Source organism: Felis catus, chromosome E3 (genome assembly GCF_018350175.1).
Source record: "Felis catus isolate Fca126 chromosome E3, F.catus_Fca126_mat1.0, whole genome shotgun sequence".
In the NCBI taxonomy this organism is placed as follows: Eukaryota; Metazoa; Chordata; class Mammalia; order Carnivora; family Felidae; genus Felis; species Felis catus.
Genome location: NC_058383.1, coordinates 34,314,852 through 34,329,096, shown reverse-complemented (window position 1 = coordinate 34,329,096; position 14,245 = coordinate 34,314,852). Strand labels below are relative to the sequence as shown.

Genomic DNA, 14,245 nt, shown 5'->3' with positions numbered 1-14,245 from the left:
GTGACCACCTGAAGGGTGGAACTCGCAATCCATTCTCCAACCTCACATCCAGTCGTGATGCATCCGTAGTAGTACCCAGACCCAGTGTGCACCGAGGTTTGGAAATAAATTCATTAGGATGCCATGCTCCCACATGTCTAGTCCACTGTAGTTGGGTCTGGCTTTGCCTGTGGGGACCTCATATTTATTGTACTCGTCGTTCTGTTTTGGTCTGAGAAATGTCACCCTGGAATGGCTCTTACAAGTTCCTCTTCATAGGATGATAGTCTTTACAAGGGCTCACACTGTACCAGGTGATTATTCTTCACAGGAATGCTCATTAATAATATGCTACAGTTCCTTCCCGAACACAGATGTCTGGTAAATATTACATGTTTATCCATACTGAGGGAGGGGAGTAAACAATGAGGGTCCTCATGAGGAGCTCTCCATGAGAATCCCACTCATTTTGGGGCGCTGGGACTAGGGTGCTCAGCAGAAGGGAAGTAGGGAGGAAGAGGTCCATGGCATGGCAGCTCGAGTCCGGTTTGATTCTGACTGCCACTTACTAGCTATATGACATGAAATGAATACACTTATGAACCTTCATTTTCTCATCTATAAATTGGGGATAACAATAGTACCTAGCACACAGTAAGTGCTCAAATGCTAGCTGTGCTTTTCATTAGGAGAGAGGACACAGACTGTGATCTAAGACACTGCGTCTCCTCATTGCATTTTCTGAAATAAAAGATTTCTATGTTTCCCAATTCTGACTTACAGCATGAAGAGGAGAGAGAGAAAGCACCAAAAAGAAATGGCTAATGAGGCATTCTCTTTATGGAAAAAGGATGAAGATTGGCAAAACACCCTCCTTTAAAAAAAAAAAAAAAAGATGGTGAATCCTAGCTACTCTATTTACTGTGTGGCCTTAGTAAGGATACTGGACCTCTATTATCTCTAGTTTCCTTGCTTTTAAATGGAGGATGAAAATATCTACTTCACAGGGATGAGATGGAGATTCAACAAGGGCACAGATTCAACACAATGCAGGCACAGAATAGTGTGCAAATAAATCGTAGCGAAAATGTAGGATTCTACAATCCTGACCCACGGTAGCCCTGTCTGCTATGTGATAAAAGAGAAAGCAAATATACATTCTGTAAAAGAGGAAGGATGGATGGATGGATGGATGGATGGATGGATGGATGGATGGATAGACAGATAGATTCTTATCAGGGAGAGATGCTTTCCCTTCCCCTCCCTCTCTCTCTCTAAATACACACACACACACACACACACACACACACACACACACACACACAGGATGGATGGATGGATGGATGGATGGATGGATGGATGGAGAGATGGATAGACAGAGAGAGAGAGAGAGAGAGAGATAATAGAAGGGTAAGGAGAGATGTTATCTGTATCTGCATAACAAATTATCCTAAAACGTAGTGGCTTAACACAACAATCATTTGTTTTCTCCATCTTTGTCAGTCAGGAATCAGAGTGCAATTCACCTGGGTGCCTCTGCCTCAAGATCTCTCACGAGGCTTCAATCAATGTGTTGGCTTGGGCTGCAATCTCATCCGAAGGCCCAACCAAGGGAGGATCCACTCCCAAACTCTCTAACATGGTTGCTGCCAGGACTCGGTCTGTTATGGATTGTTGGATTGAGGCCATGAGCTCCTTGTTGGCTGTTAGCTAGGCCCACCGCCAGTTCCTAGCCACCCAGCCCTTTCCACAGAGCAGCTGAGAGCCTGGCAGGCTGTCTCCATCCCAGTGGACAAGGGACAGACTATGAAAAAACATGGGATGGAAGCCAGTCTGTGTGTAAACTGTTCTTAGAAGTAACAGTCCCTCCCTTCTGCCCTATTCCACTGGTGAGTCAAGGTCCAGTACATACTCAAGGGGAGGGAGATCAGTGGGGAACAACTTAATGGCTGCTCACTACTATCCCAGGGAATATGAAAAAGCCTCCATTACTCTATTAAAGCCCCTGGACCCACCTGTTGACAGGGGGCAGCTAATTCTTCTGTATCTTCTCATTTTAAATGCATATTTGACTTTTTTCCCACCCATGCTCATTTCCTGTGCTTTTGGGTGAGGTCTGTGAGGCAGGATCGGGACAGTGTGCTTGGCAGAAAATAAAGGAAGGCGGTGAGCTTTGAATGATTAGCAAGGGAGAGGCAAGCCCTTAGCTGTCCTTATAGTACCTGAGCATTTCACATTGCACATTTTCTCCATGCACAGCTGCAAGACGGAGTTACCACTTTGGAAAATTAAATTTCATAGAAAGTTGGCCATGGTTCCACTTCCCTCTCCCTATGGAAGCAAAAGATGGAAAGATCTCTGACTTGTCACAACTGCCAAATCATTTTGGGGCAATATTTTGAAGGAGCCCGAGTCCCTTCTCTGGAGAGATTCCCTAATAGAAGGCCTTAAAAGCAGCTGAAATGAGGTTAAAAGCTTTTGAGAGTAAGTGATAAAATATCCACGTGATCTGTATAAGACGGAAATAAAGACACACACAGAGAGACACAAACAAATAGACAGAAATTAGATGCTTCTCAGAAATTAGGGAGGATGCTTTCTAGAGGGAACAGTCTCCTGCTGAAGACAGGATTTAGTATCCTGACCTGCCAGCAGCCGTGTTGGACGGATTCCTCCATTAGTTTATTGGAAGGCTCATAAAATAAAGGTTAGCCCCATCCTAAGGATATCTTCCACCTTTTCCAAACCATACTATCAAGTTGTATTAGCTCCTTGGGTTAAGCCACCATAACAAAGAGAATGTGTGCTAATGTGACTTGCCCGGAGTTAAGCTCATTTAAAAATCTAGAATACCATGGAGAAAGTTCCCCAGGCTAAGATAAGTTTAATGAGTCTAAATCCCAGCAATGAACTCACCTCCAAAGTTTCTGAAATACTTAGCCCTGGGAAGGGCATCATTTGTTTATTCGATGCAGAAAGTCCAGTCTCCACCCCCATCTCAGTAATGAGGGTGCTTGAGAATTAAAAGACAGAATGAAGAATTTGTATTAACTTTCTCAGTGCTGTGTGATTGGAAGGTGAGCCTACATATACACTCAAAGATACTTATACACCCATTCTGCCCAATGCAGAGGGTTGGAGAGCTTCGTCTTTCAGCTTCGTGTACAGCCAGTGTTCTGATCAGCCCATCGTCACTCCCTCCTGTTCGTAACAGGGCCCAAATCTTTCAGGAACCACACTGTGGATATCCCACATTGTCCTTGGGAAGCTGTTAATCATGGCGTCCTTTCCTGCCCTTCCCCAACTAAAGGGTGGTCATGTGACTCAGGCTGACCAGTTGGAGGACTCCTTCGTCCAGATAGGGTTTGGATCCAGAAAGAGCATAACTCAGATCAATTAGTCTTCTTTAAATTTTGATGTGTGGGTAGTGTGGGCAGAAAGTTCTTTCCTTTTGGATTTTGAGCCAAGAGAATGTAATATTATGGCTATCAGCAGCCCTTTTTACTGCCATGTGAGGAGGGGAGGCCTGAAAAAATAGCCACAGAACACTGAAATGAAAAAATCAGAGCCCCGAGGAATATTGTCTAAGCCCGTGTACAGCCCCAGACTTCCCAAATAATGGTCAGAGATTTGTGTCACTAGCCATGAAAAGCATCCTGACCAAGGCTATGATAAATACTGAAGCCATTATAAAGCGTTAAGCACTGACAATACCAAGAAAAAGGCCATGATATTTTGAGAATCTTTTTTTTTTTCAACGTTTGTTTATTTTTGGGACAGAGAGAGACAGAGCATGAACAGGGGAGGGGCAGAGAGAGAGGGAGACACAGAATCGGAAACAGGCTCCAGGCTCTGAGCCATCAGCCCAGAGCCTGACGCGGGGCTCGAACTCATGGACCGCGAGATTGTGACCTGGCTGAAGTTGGACGCTTAACCGACTGCACCACCCAGGCGCCCCAAGGCCATGATATTTTGTCCTGAACGTGTCCTCAGTCAAGGATTTATGGTGAGTGGTTCAAAACACGAACACCAGAATCAAACAGACCTGCATTTGAATTCCAGTTTCACCATTTCCTACTACTGTGTCAGTGGTAGGCAGAATTCTAAGGTAGCCTGGAGATTTATCCTGCACTCACCCTGGGTACATGCTTTGCATTAGACCCTTCCCCTTTATGTGGGCAGGGCACATGAATATGAGGAGGTCTCACTCCAATGATTAGGTCACATTATATGGCACAGGTGAGGGGATTTTGAAGGTTCAGTTGAGATTCTAAGTCAATTGGCTTTGAGCTCATCAAAAAGGAGATTGTCCTGGTGAGCCTGGCCTAATCAGGTGAGGGTGTCTTAAAAAGAGATTGGATCCTTCCGTAAAGAGAGGCATTCTCTTGCCTGCCTTAAACAATCAAGAGCTATGCTTTGAACTGCTTACAAGGAGAGGCTGCCTCTGGGAGGCCTCAGACCCAGACTATAAAGAACAAGATTCTTCCAACCTTTCAGGAGAGTTTGGAAGAGAACCCTGAGACACAGATACAAGAATGAAGCCCTGATCAACACTTCAATGGCAAACTTCTAAAACCCTACTTGGAGAACCCAGCTAAGCCTTTCCCAGATTCTTGACCCACAGAAACTGTAAAATAATAAATGTGTGTTGTGTTAAACCATGAAATTTGTGATGTGTGTTATGCGGCAGTAGAAAAGCAATACAATGTCCGCTCAAAACGAAGCTTTCTGACCCTGAATTTCTTGGTCTAATAAACGATAATCGTAGAAACACCTACTTTTATTGGCTCTTGTCAATATTAGTTGGCAATTCCTATGTAATTCACTGCTTGATACCTATTAATTGCTAGCTTACCTCCTCACATGTTAAGTGTGTGTGCCCATATGGGGTACTTCCATCACCAAGCACCCAAACATCAGGAAGGTCATCAATCTGTAAGGTCATCCTATCTATCTTCTTGCTTTTATAGCAAGGGAAGCAAGGTCCAGAAAGGGACAGTGACTGGCCCCAGACCACAAACCTTGTTAGTAGTTTCAATAAGGACTTCTGGCTCTCAGCCAGGTTCTGCCTGAGTTGCCCCCCTTCCAAAAAAGGAGGCTCTTTTGCCATACTTGATACAAACATTCCTACAAGGTCAAATTGTTTGAAGGACCCAAAGCTTTTATCTCCTGTATTTTGTTATCTATTGCTATGCAACAAGTTATCCTAAAACTTAGAAGTGAAGAATGGAAACATTTATTTTGACTTATTTAAATTTTATCTATTTAAAATACAAGACAATACTGGATTCAGGAGTAGAATTCAGTGATTTATCACTTACATTCAACACCCAGTGCTCATCACAACAAGTGCCCTCCTTAGTACCCATCACCCACTGAACACATCTCCCACCCACCTCCTTCCATCAGCCCTCATTAAGAGTCCCTTGTGGTTTCTTTCCCCTTCTTCTTTGCCCCCCACACCATCCCATATGTTCCTCTGCTTTGTGTCTTAAATTCCACATAGGAGTGAAATCATATGGTATCTTTCTTTCTCTGGCTGACTTATTTTGCTTAGCATAATACATTCTAGCTCCATCCACATGATGGCAAATGGCAAGATGTCATTCTTTTCGGTGACTGGTAATACTCTATAACATTCCACGGAGTAATATTTGACTGATGAACGGATAAAGAGGATGTGGTGTATGTATAGACAGTAAACACATATTATCTCATTGTTTCTGAGGGTCAAGAAGGTTGGTGTAGCTTAGCTGGCTGCCTCTAGTTGAGATGTCACATGGGGTTGCCCCTAACCCGTGGACAGGGGCGACACTCATCCGAAGGCCTGACTGAGGCTGGTGTCCATGTCAAGCTCACTCACCTGCTGGAAAGGGGCTCCAGTTCCTTGCCACATGGGTCTCTTCAGGAAGCTGCTTGCAAGCCAGAAGCCAGTTTCTCTCTGAGTGAGGGATCTGAGACAGAGAGCATTACCACGATGAAAGCTGCGACATCTTTTAGAAATTAACGTTGAAGTAACGCATCATCACCTCCGCCCGAGTGCCACTGGCCACAAAGATCAACCGTAGTACAAAGTGAGAGGGCGCTCCACCAGCGTGTCATTGCAGGAGATGCCATCACTGGGGGCCGTCTCAGGGGCTGGCTTCACGTCTCTCTGTAATGCCTAAATAGCCACACCACTGCCGGGGAGATGGGATGACTTCGTCCCAGCCCTTGTGGTTAATAGAAATATAAATACCGTGACAGTGGAACCCCTGCCAAATAGCACATGAAAATGGCATTTGAAAAGTGCAATTAGTACTCTTTTTCCCGAGAAGGTCTGCTCTGTTTAATGATCTACATATCAGTGCGTTCCAAGCAGAGGTATTAAATGTCTTAGAATACATTACAACATTACAGCATCTTCAAAAGATATCAGCAAAATGACCATTACTTGAATTGGCTATAAGCAAAGCTTCAGAAGGTCCAGGTGGCCTTGAAATGCAGAGCCGCACTGTGGCAAGAGGGAAGGGCTATGGAAGTCTGGCTTCTAGAAGTCTACATCCCTTGTTATTAACAGGCTCTGCACTCACGTTGTGACCACAGCCCAGCTCCCAGGCTCCCCCAGCGGACCCCTGTGCCCTGTACAGATGAAACGTTGTTTTGCGAGAACAGAATGATCACAGGTGGGGTATGGGCAGGCTTGCCCCAATATGGTGACCTCGGTGTGGACATTTCATCACATCCCTGACTTTGTCCCCCTGTCTGTTCTGCAAACTGGCCAGCTAAATTGTCCTGAAATCTAAATCTACTCATGTCACCTCCCTGTTTTAAAAAAGATTTTGGAGGTGTCTCCTGGCTTCTGGGGAGGGGGGGACGTATGAAATACGTAGCTAAAAAAAACAAATTCTGGCTCTAATGCTTCTCTCCATCCTTCTCTGGGTGACAGTTACCCTGAAGTCTCTCAATGTCCACGCTCCTTTTGCCTCTGGACCTTCCCCACTACTCCTGCTTGGTGGCCCACTCCACCCTGCTCCCCCCCCACCTTCACCTCCCTGAATCCCACACCTCCCCTTACTCAGTCCCATGACAGCTTACACTCTCCCTCAGAGAACTTGCAACAATAGCAGATAAGCATTTAATTGTATTGTTAGTTATTTGTTATCTGTTCCCTGCTTTTAAACTATAGCCGCCCCGAGAGGGGGAATAGTATCTGTCTTGCCCCACTGCTGTATCCCCAGTGCCCAGGACAGTGCCTGGCACATGTGGATGCCCCAAAATATTTGTTAAATGAATAAAGATGGAGAAACACAAGCTAGATCAGTTATTACCAACCACCGCCCATGGACCAAACCCAGTCTACCGCCATTTTTACAAATAAAGTTTTATTAGAATACAGCCATACCCACTTGTGTTTGCCCATCTTCTGTGGCTGCTTGCTTTTCTTTCTTTCTTTTTCTTTCTTTCTTTCTTTCTTTCTTTCTTTCTTTCTTTCTTTCTTTCTTTCTTTCTTTCTTTCTTTCTTTCCTTCCTTCCTTCCTTCCTTCCTTCCTTCCTTCCTTCTTTCCTTCCTTCCTTCCTTCCTTCCTTCCTTCCTTCCTTCCTTTCTTTCTTTCTCTTTCTTTCTTTCTTTCTTTCTTTCTTTCTTTCTTTCTTTCTTTCTTTCTTTCTTTCGAGAGCTCAAGCAGGGGAGGGGCAGAGAGAGAGGAAGACAGAGAATCCAAAGTAGGCTCATGCTGTCAGCACAGAGCCCGACATGGGACTCAGACCCATGACTGTGAGAACATGACATGAGCCGAAAACAAGAGTCAGATGCTTAACCGACTGAGCCACCCATTCATTCTGTGGCTGCTTTAGTGCTACAAAGGCAGAGATGAGGAACTGCCCCAAAATCATCTGGTCCATGAGGCAAAGATATTTACAATCTCACCCTCTGCAGAAAAGTCTGCTAACTGCCAGACTAGATTCCAATCTCTCAAGAGGTAACAGGAAAACCAGAAAGTTTTATGAGGAATAAATGCAATTTCCTCCCAGGTCCATCCTCCATCCAACAAGATGGTATAGATGGGAATGGAGCTGTGTTTTGGAAACTTCAGGAACTCAAGGTGTGGAGTGCCTGAAAGGAAGCTCTTGGACACGGCCCGGGAGGCACTACTGATCATGCTGCAGTTAGAACCGAACATAATGAGCCAAGGCATTGATTGAGGCATAAGTGATGGCAAATACAAACGTGATGACCAGAGGTGACAGTGTTCATGGTCAAAGTCAGAGGCTGAGCTCTGGCGTTGTCACAAGCACCATGGAGGAGGAAGGGCCTTGGCTTCTTGTCATTCTTGGTCTTAATCGGCTGTAATGGATGTGTCACCTTCCAGGGCCAGGTGGACCCACAGCACGCTGTGATTGATCATCGGTGCCATCTGAGTTTCTCAGCAACCTCGGCCTATTCGTTCTGTACTAAACGGACATGGGTTCATTGACATCCATGAATGAATTCATCAATGTGCGGAGCAAAGTGTCAACCCAACGGGGCAAGGTAGACCAAGAGGCATTTGAGAGCTCAGGTAAGCAGCTGGGGTCTGGGCAATGGCATGGAGAGTCCAGCCTGGGCTGGAAACTACTGGCAGGGACTATAATGTGCACAAATACATTGTGGAGGGGCAAAGACCATGAGAACAGTACCAGGGAAGAGTTGGCACTTGGGGCAAGGCCTCTAAAAACAAGGTCTGTGGAATGTCAGCCTTAGGCTCACAGAGCTTATAAAAACTGAGACTTCTGGAACCATTCCATATCCACTGAACCAGAATCTCTTGGGGGAATCTGGAAATCTATATTTTTAACAAAGATCCCAGGTGATTTTTGTGCCCCTGAGAATTTGAAATCTACTGAACTAAGATGGTAAGATTCCTGTCTACGTCAGCTCATACTACCTAGACTCATAGCCAACGGGTGAGGAAGGAGGAAGAGGTAAGTCAACATTTCTCATTAGAACAAAAGGGGTAATTCTGGGATCTTGCACTAAAGAACACAAGTTTTCTTATGTACTCCTCTTAAAAAGCCATGATGTGCTTGAATGAGCTGATCTGGCCATCTTTGGTCCACTCAAAAGCATTACCTTACTTAACTATTGCACCAACCCTGAGTCAGTGATAGTCAAAGAAGGCTAGACTAAAGCAGGGAAATAATATGCAAGAATCAAAATCTGGTAATGACACAGCTGGGCTCCCCTCTTCCCTTCCTCCCTCCTTCCCTTCTTCCCTCTTCTCCTTCTTTCGTTCCTTCATCAGAGTGGGTCAACAGAATGTCTTAGGTCTGATCACTAGGAGGCAGACTGTGAACCAAGGATTCAAGTGCAAGTAATTCCTCAAGGAGGGGGTCCAGGAGCAACCAATAAGGAAGTGGAGACGTTTAGCACAGGGAAGAGAAAGCAGGTAACCAAGGGCAGTTACAGGTGAAGCTCCAAATGCACCCTGAACCCACGGCCATCTCTGGGCTGAAAATTATCTCCAGGCCTTGATGCAAAGCCACCAGACTTTTGTACTTGCCCATCAGTCATTGGCAGCTGCCGTTGGGGTGAGAGGCAAAACCCCCAGACATCTCCAGCTTTCAGAATAAAATCTTAAGACATACCAGCATCCAAGGGCATTGTTCCAGAAGTCAACCATTTTGGAGCAATTTCACACTTCCCAGCCTGAAGCTCCGTCCCAGCCCTTGTCTGTGTTCATGTTGGTGTCAGGGCCCCCAGAATGACATCTATCATAGGACTTGTGATGATATTAAAGTAGAGAAAACTTATGGGCCAACAAGGGCATCTTTTATCACCCCCCATCCTTTCTCTTCCTTTTGCCAAGGCTGTGTTTTTTTTCCTGTAAGCAGGAAGGTTTGAATGCCCACCAGCTGCATACAAATTCTCCCTGTGTTCCTTGCTTAATCTACCTCCAGCTCAATTTTTTTTAGGAACTTCCTGCTGACTCCCCATCACCTTCTTGCTTCAAGTTTTTTAGGGCCTTGATGGAAACTCTGGTCTGCAAAAATTATTCACCTTGGGGCTGTCAAATACAAAATGCACCAGACAATTAACGAGAAGATTTCATGCAGGCTACCACAATAGGAAGATAATTCAGTAATAAGGATGTCTCAGTGGAAAGGAAGAGCGTTTGAGGTGGGTTTGGAAGTCATTTGGCGGGAGGGTTGGAAGGCATTTCACAAGTCTTGGGGGAATCATGAAAAGGTATAGAGACCCTCATATCTGGGTCACTGAGGAAAGCGGAGGTGGGTCTTATGTTGGAATATGTAAGAGGGAGGGCGGTACTTTGTGATAAGCCATTTCCCTGGAAAACAAAACATAAGGATGTTTTTTTTCTAATTTTTTTTATGTTTATTTATTTTTGAGACAGAGGGAGAGACAGTGCGCGAGCAGGGTAGGGGCAGAGAGAGAGGGAGACACAGAATCCGAAGCGGGCTCCAGGCTCTGAGCTGTCAGCACAGAGCCCGACACGGGGCTTGAACTCAGACTGCAAGATCATGACCTGAGACGGTCAGACGCTCAGCCGACTGAGCCACCCAGGCGCCCCAAGATAAGGATGTTTCTTAAGCCTCACTGTTTTGGGGCACCTGGGTGGCTCAGTCAGTTAAGCTAACTCAGCTCAGTTAGTTTAGCTAACTCAGTCAGCTAAATCTCCAAGGCATGTTGAAGAGAGGGAGTTTCTGTGATTCACAGACACCTGAGCCAAAGCTCTGTCCTTTGAGAGGAGCTGGGGCCATCACTTGATATTTTCCCCCAGACTCCTGTCTTTGTGAGGATGACCTCCCCAAAGTTCAGTAGCTTTGGGCTTGGTTACTACTGGTCTACCTCACAGCTACAGAAGACCATGGCTAAAGGGAAAGTAACCCAGCACAGGAAGAGAGAAAGCACATGCACAAAGTCAAGCGCGGCCACCGTGCAGAACAGCTGCTGAAATCAGGCGGCCACGAGCTTGGACTTTGACTTCCCTTAGCAGAAACCGTGACTTCTCACATATAGTGGGTCCATGCCCTCTTACAACTTCTCAGCAATCTTTGCAAGGAATGCCTCTGTTATCTGTAGGCTAAAATGGTAGGAACAGAATGAACGCTGGACCCAACTTAGTGTAACAGGCATACAGCCACCCTCCACTTGCCAGGGAATGGGTGCCGTCGACCTGCTCCTGCGGGCCGGTCTTCATCATCCTATTGTTTGTGTCCTGCCCATTCAGGGTCACAAACTCAGCTTCCTAATCCAACAGCATGGACTTGTATAGCAGTCTAGATTTTACCCCACATTTCATCACACTTGATCCTCACAGTGAGGGAGGGAGCATCTATCCCACTGTTCCTATTTTTTTGAAGTTTGCTTATCTTGAGAGAGAGCGTGCAAGTGGGGGAGGGCCAGAGAAAAAGAGAGAGGGAGAGAGAGAGAGAGAGAGAGAGAGAGAGAGAGAGAGAGAGAATCCCAAGCAGTTCCGCACCATCAGTGCGGAGCCTGACGCAGGGCTCAAACCCACAAACTGTGAGACCACTACCCCAGCCAAAATCCGACGCTCAACAGACCAAGCCGCCCAGAAGCCCCTCCACTACATCTATTTTTAAAGAAGAAGCCAAGAATGGAAAACGACTTGCCCAGTGTCACACTGCTGGTAAGTACCAGAGTTAGAGAAACCCTAGTCTCCTGGGTGACATTCCCGACATCGTTTCTCATCTCTGCCAAGTTCCTCCCCTGCGTTATTTGCATTAATAAGTGGGACTTGGAGACAGAAACAATCTTTTCCCTAATCGTGGACTTCAGCTACTCCTCGAGAGATGTATTCTATGTTTCCCCAATTACTTCACCTCTGGAGACAAAGAATATGCTCCATTGGGGTTTTTCTAACCAGGATGATGCCCTTATCTGGCAAGGATGCTGCCCATGGAGAGATCTTTCCATTTTCCCCCAAAGGTTAGAGAGAGAGAGAGAGAAGCCTTTTAATTCTGTTTTCATTTAAATAGCCACGGGAATTGGGAACTCAAGATAACCAATCAGTTATTTGCTAGTGGAATTTTCCTGGTAAGGAGAGAGAGCACTTAGACCCAAAATGTATACATTTCTTCCAAAATGTCATTCAACATCTATCTCTTTCCCAGATAGTGACAAACGTTCCGTGTTCCTGTCAAAATGCCAGCTTTCAGCACCAGCCTTAATAATAAAAGCCAGATCCAAAATCCAACAGAGAAATTGCAACTTTGCCAGCAAAGAGTTTATCATCCCATTTTATTTTAAGGTGCCAGGGTTACTTTTTTTTTTAATTTCCTTTCTGTTTTCTCTTAATTAAAAAAACATCATCAGTCTATTCCTTTCATTTGATTTCCTTCCCGAGAACCTTTCACTAATACATGGTTTTTTTTCCCTAAAATATGATTGTGGGATGTCTCAAAATAATTTGCTTAAAAAATACCCACACAGACATCACTCGCGGTTCTAATTTGGCTAAAGCTGTTAACAACTGTGTGACACTAAATAATAAACAGTATGTAAAAAGAGAGAATTGCCCTTATTTATTTTGCAAGACTGATTTTCCCCTGATTTTTCTTTCCTCTCCTTCACCAGCAGCCCCACACCGAACACACACACATATACACACACATCTATCTGAGGAGACAGGGGGAACTTATAGCCCAGAAGCATGGCCAGGTTATCCTGTAAGTAGGTATCCTGTGAATAAGATACAGATTTATCCACCTTGTACTTGCACATCTCTGCAGACACTCTGGGGATCACAGTAATGAGACGCACTAGCCTGAATCCAAGGGAGGGCCTCAGGATACAGTGAGGACCCAGAAAGGTCAGGAACACTAACCGTAGGGGCTGAGATGCTGGGGGAAAGAGACCTCTACAGAGGACTTACTACGGGATTGTTATGTCCTATGCACCATCCTGAATGCTTCACACAAATTCTCCCATTATAGCCCCCCACAAACCACCATGAGATGGCTATTAATGTTATCCCCAATCTACAGATAGGAAAACCGAGGCTGATGGAGGGCAAGGGACTTGCCAAAGTCATCCAGCCATAGGTGACAGAGCCAGGAATTCATCTGGGGTAATCTGACTCCAGACTGCAAGTTCTGAAGAGTCCAGAAGGCTCCAGAACATTCTGTGCACATTGCATTGTCATTCAGAGACCTCTGCTCTCTCCCTGTCATCCTGGGGCAGCCCTCCTAGCTGCCCACCAGGACTCCAGAAATCCAGAAATCGTGCTCTGGAGAGACGTCTGAGCCATGGTCGGGGCTGCCTCACCCCTCCTTCTTCCCCCATCAGACATCAATGACGAAGGGCTGTCTCTGGGACTGTGGCCACAAGTCTCTTCCTGTGGCTCCTTTTGGTCACCGAGCCCTGCTGTCCTGTTTCTTGGCAACTTTGCCTCTTTGTAGTGTCCAAGTGTTAATTGCTTAACACCAGAGATTGTGCAGCTGTTGTCATGGTACCTCCTTGGCCCCTTCCCACCATCATCTAAGACACACGCAGCAATTCCGGCCTCCAGAAATCTCCCACCTGGGCCCATCTGTGGTTCCTTTGGCCCAGCCCCAAACTCACTCTTTGGCCATCTTTCCTACCAAACACGGCCCCACCTAGGGTCGGAAACATGTTTATGATGCCTGGGCCAGGAACCACACTCTGCAATTTGTAAGCAGTGCGCTCAGTTGCCCCCAACCACCCTTTGATGTGAGGACTGTCATTATCCCTCCTCTACAGATGGAGAAATGGACCGGAGGTAAGTGACAGAGCAAGGACCTGACCCCAGCAGTAACAGACTAACGAGCCCATGTTCTTACCACTATGCTAAACAAATAGTTACAGCAGTGTTACTAGTAACAGGGACAAAATAAGCTTCTGAAAAAGAGGGAAAAATCCACAAAATTCATTCAACTCTCTGCGAGCAGATAAACTCCAAGAGGGAAGGGGACTTGTCTCAGATACCAGAACAGGATTCAGCGCACGGCAGATGTTTCGTCAAGAGCTTTGAATAAATGCATGAATGAATGGTGTGTGGACTCACTTGGTTCCTCTATTCTTTCAACACACAGACCACGTGTCAGGCTGGAGGCTAGAAGCTGGGGTTACAGAGATGAGCAGAGTATGTTTCCATCCCGCAAAGAGCTCAGGGTCCAATGTCGGGGACAGGCACATCTGGTACAGGTTCCTAGGCGAGAAGGAAGCCCAGAGAGATGTTCACCCTATATATCCACGTCACCACACCAGGCTCTTTGCAATCACAACAGGCCAGGTCTCTCACTC

At 45.8% G+C, this 14,245-nt stretch overlaps 1 long non-coding RNA gene across 2 annotated transcripts in view; it reads right to left on the bottom strand.

Annotated features, from left to right (window-relative positions):
• LOC109495309 overlaps positions 1 to 14,245 on the bottom strand; it is a 116,273-nt gene that overhangs the window by 87,669 nt on the left and 14,359 nt on the right. For both annotated transcript variants that reach the window (XR_002738935.2, XR_002738936.2), the window contains exons 4-5: positions 14,007 to 14,150; positions 5,843 to 5,933 (exon numbers count right to left, since the gene is read on the bottom strand). This is a non-coding gene — a long non-coding RNA (uncharacterized LOC109495309). The remainder of the gene's footprint in view (positions 1 to 5,842; positions 5,934 to 14,006; positions 14,151 to 14,245) is intronic.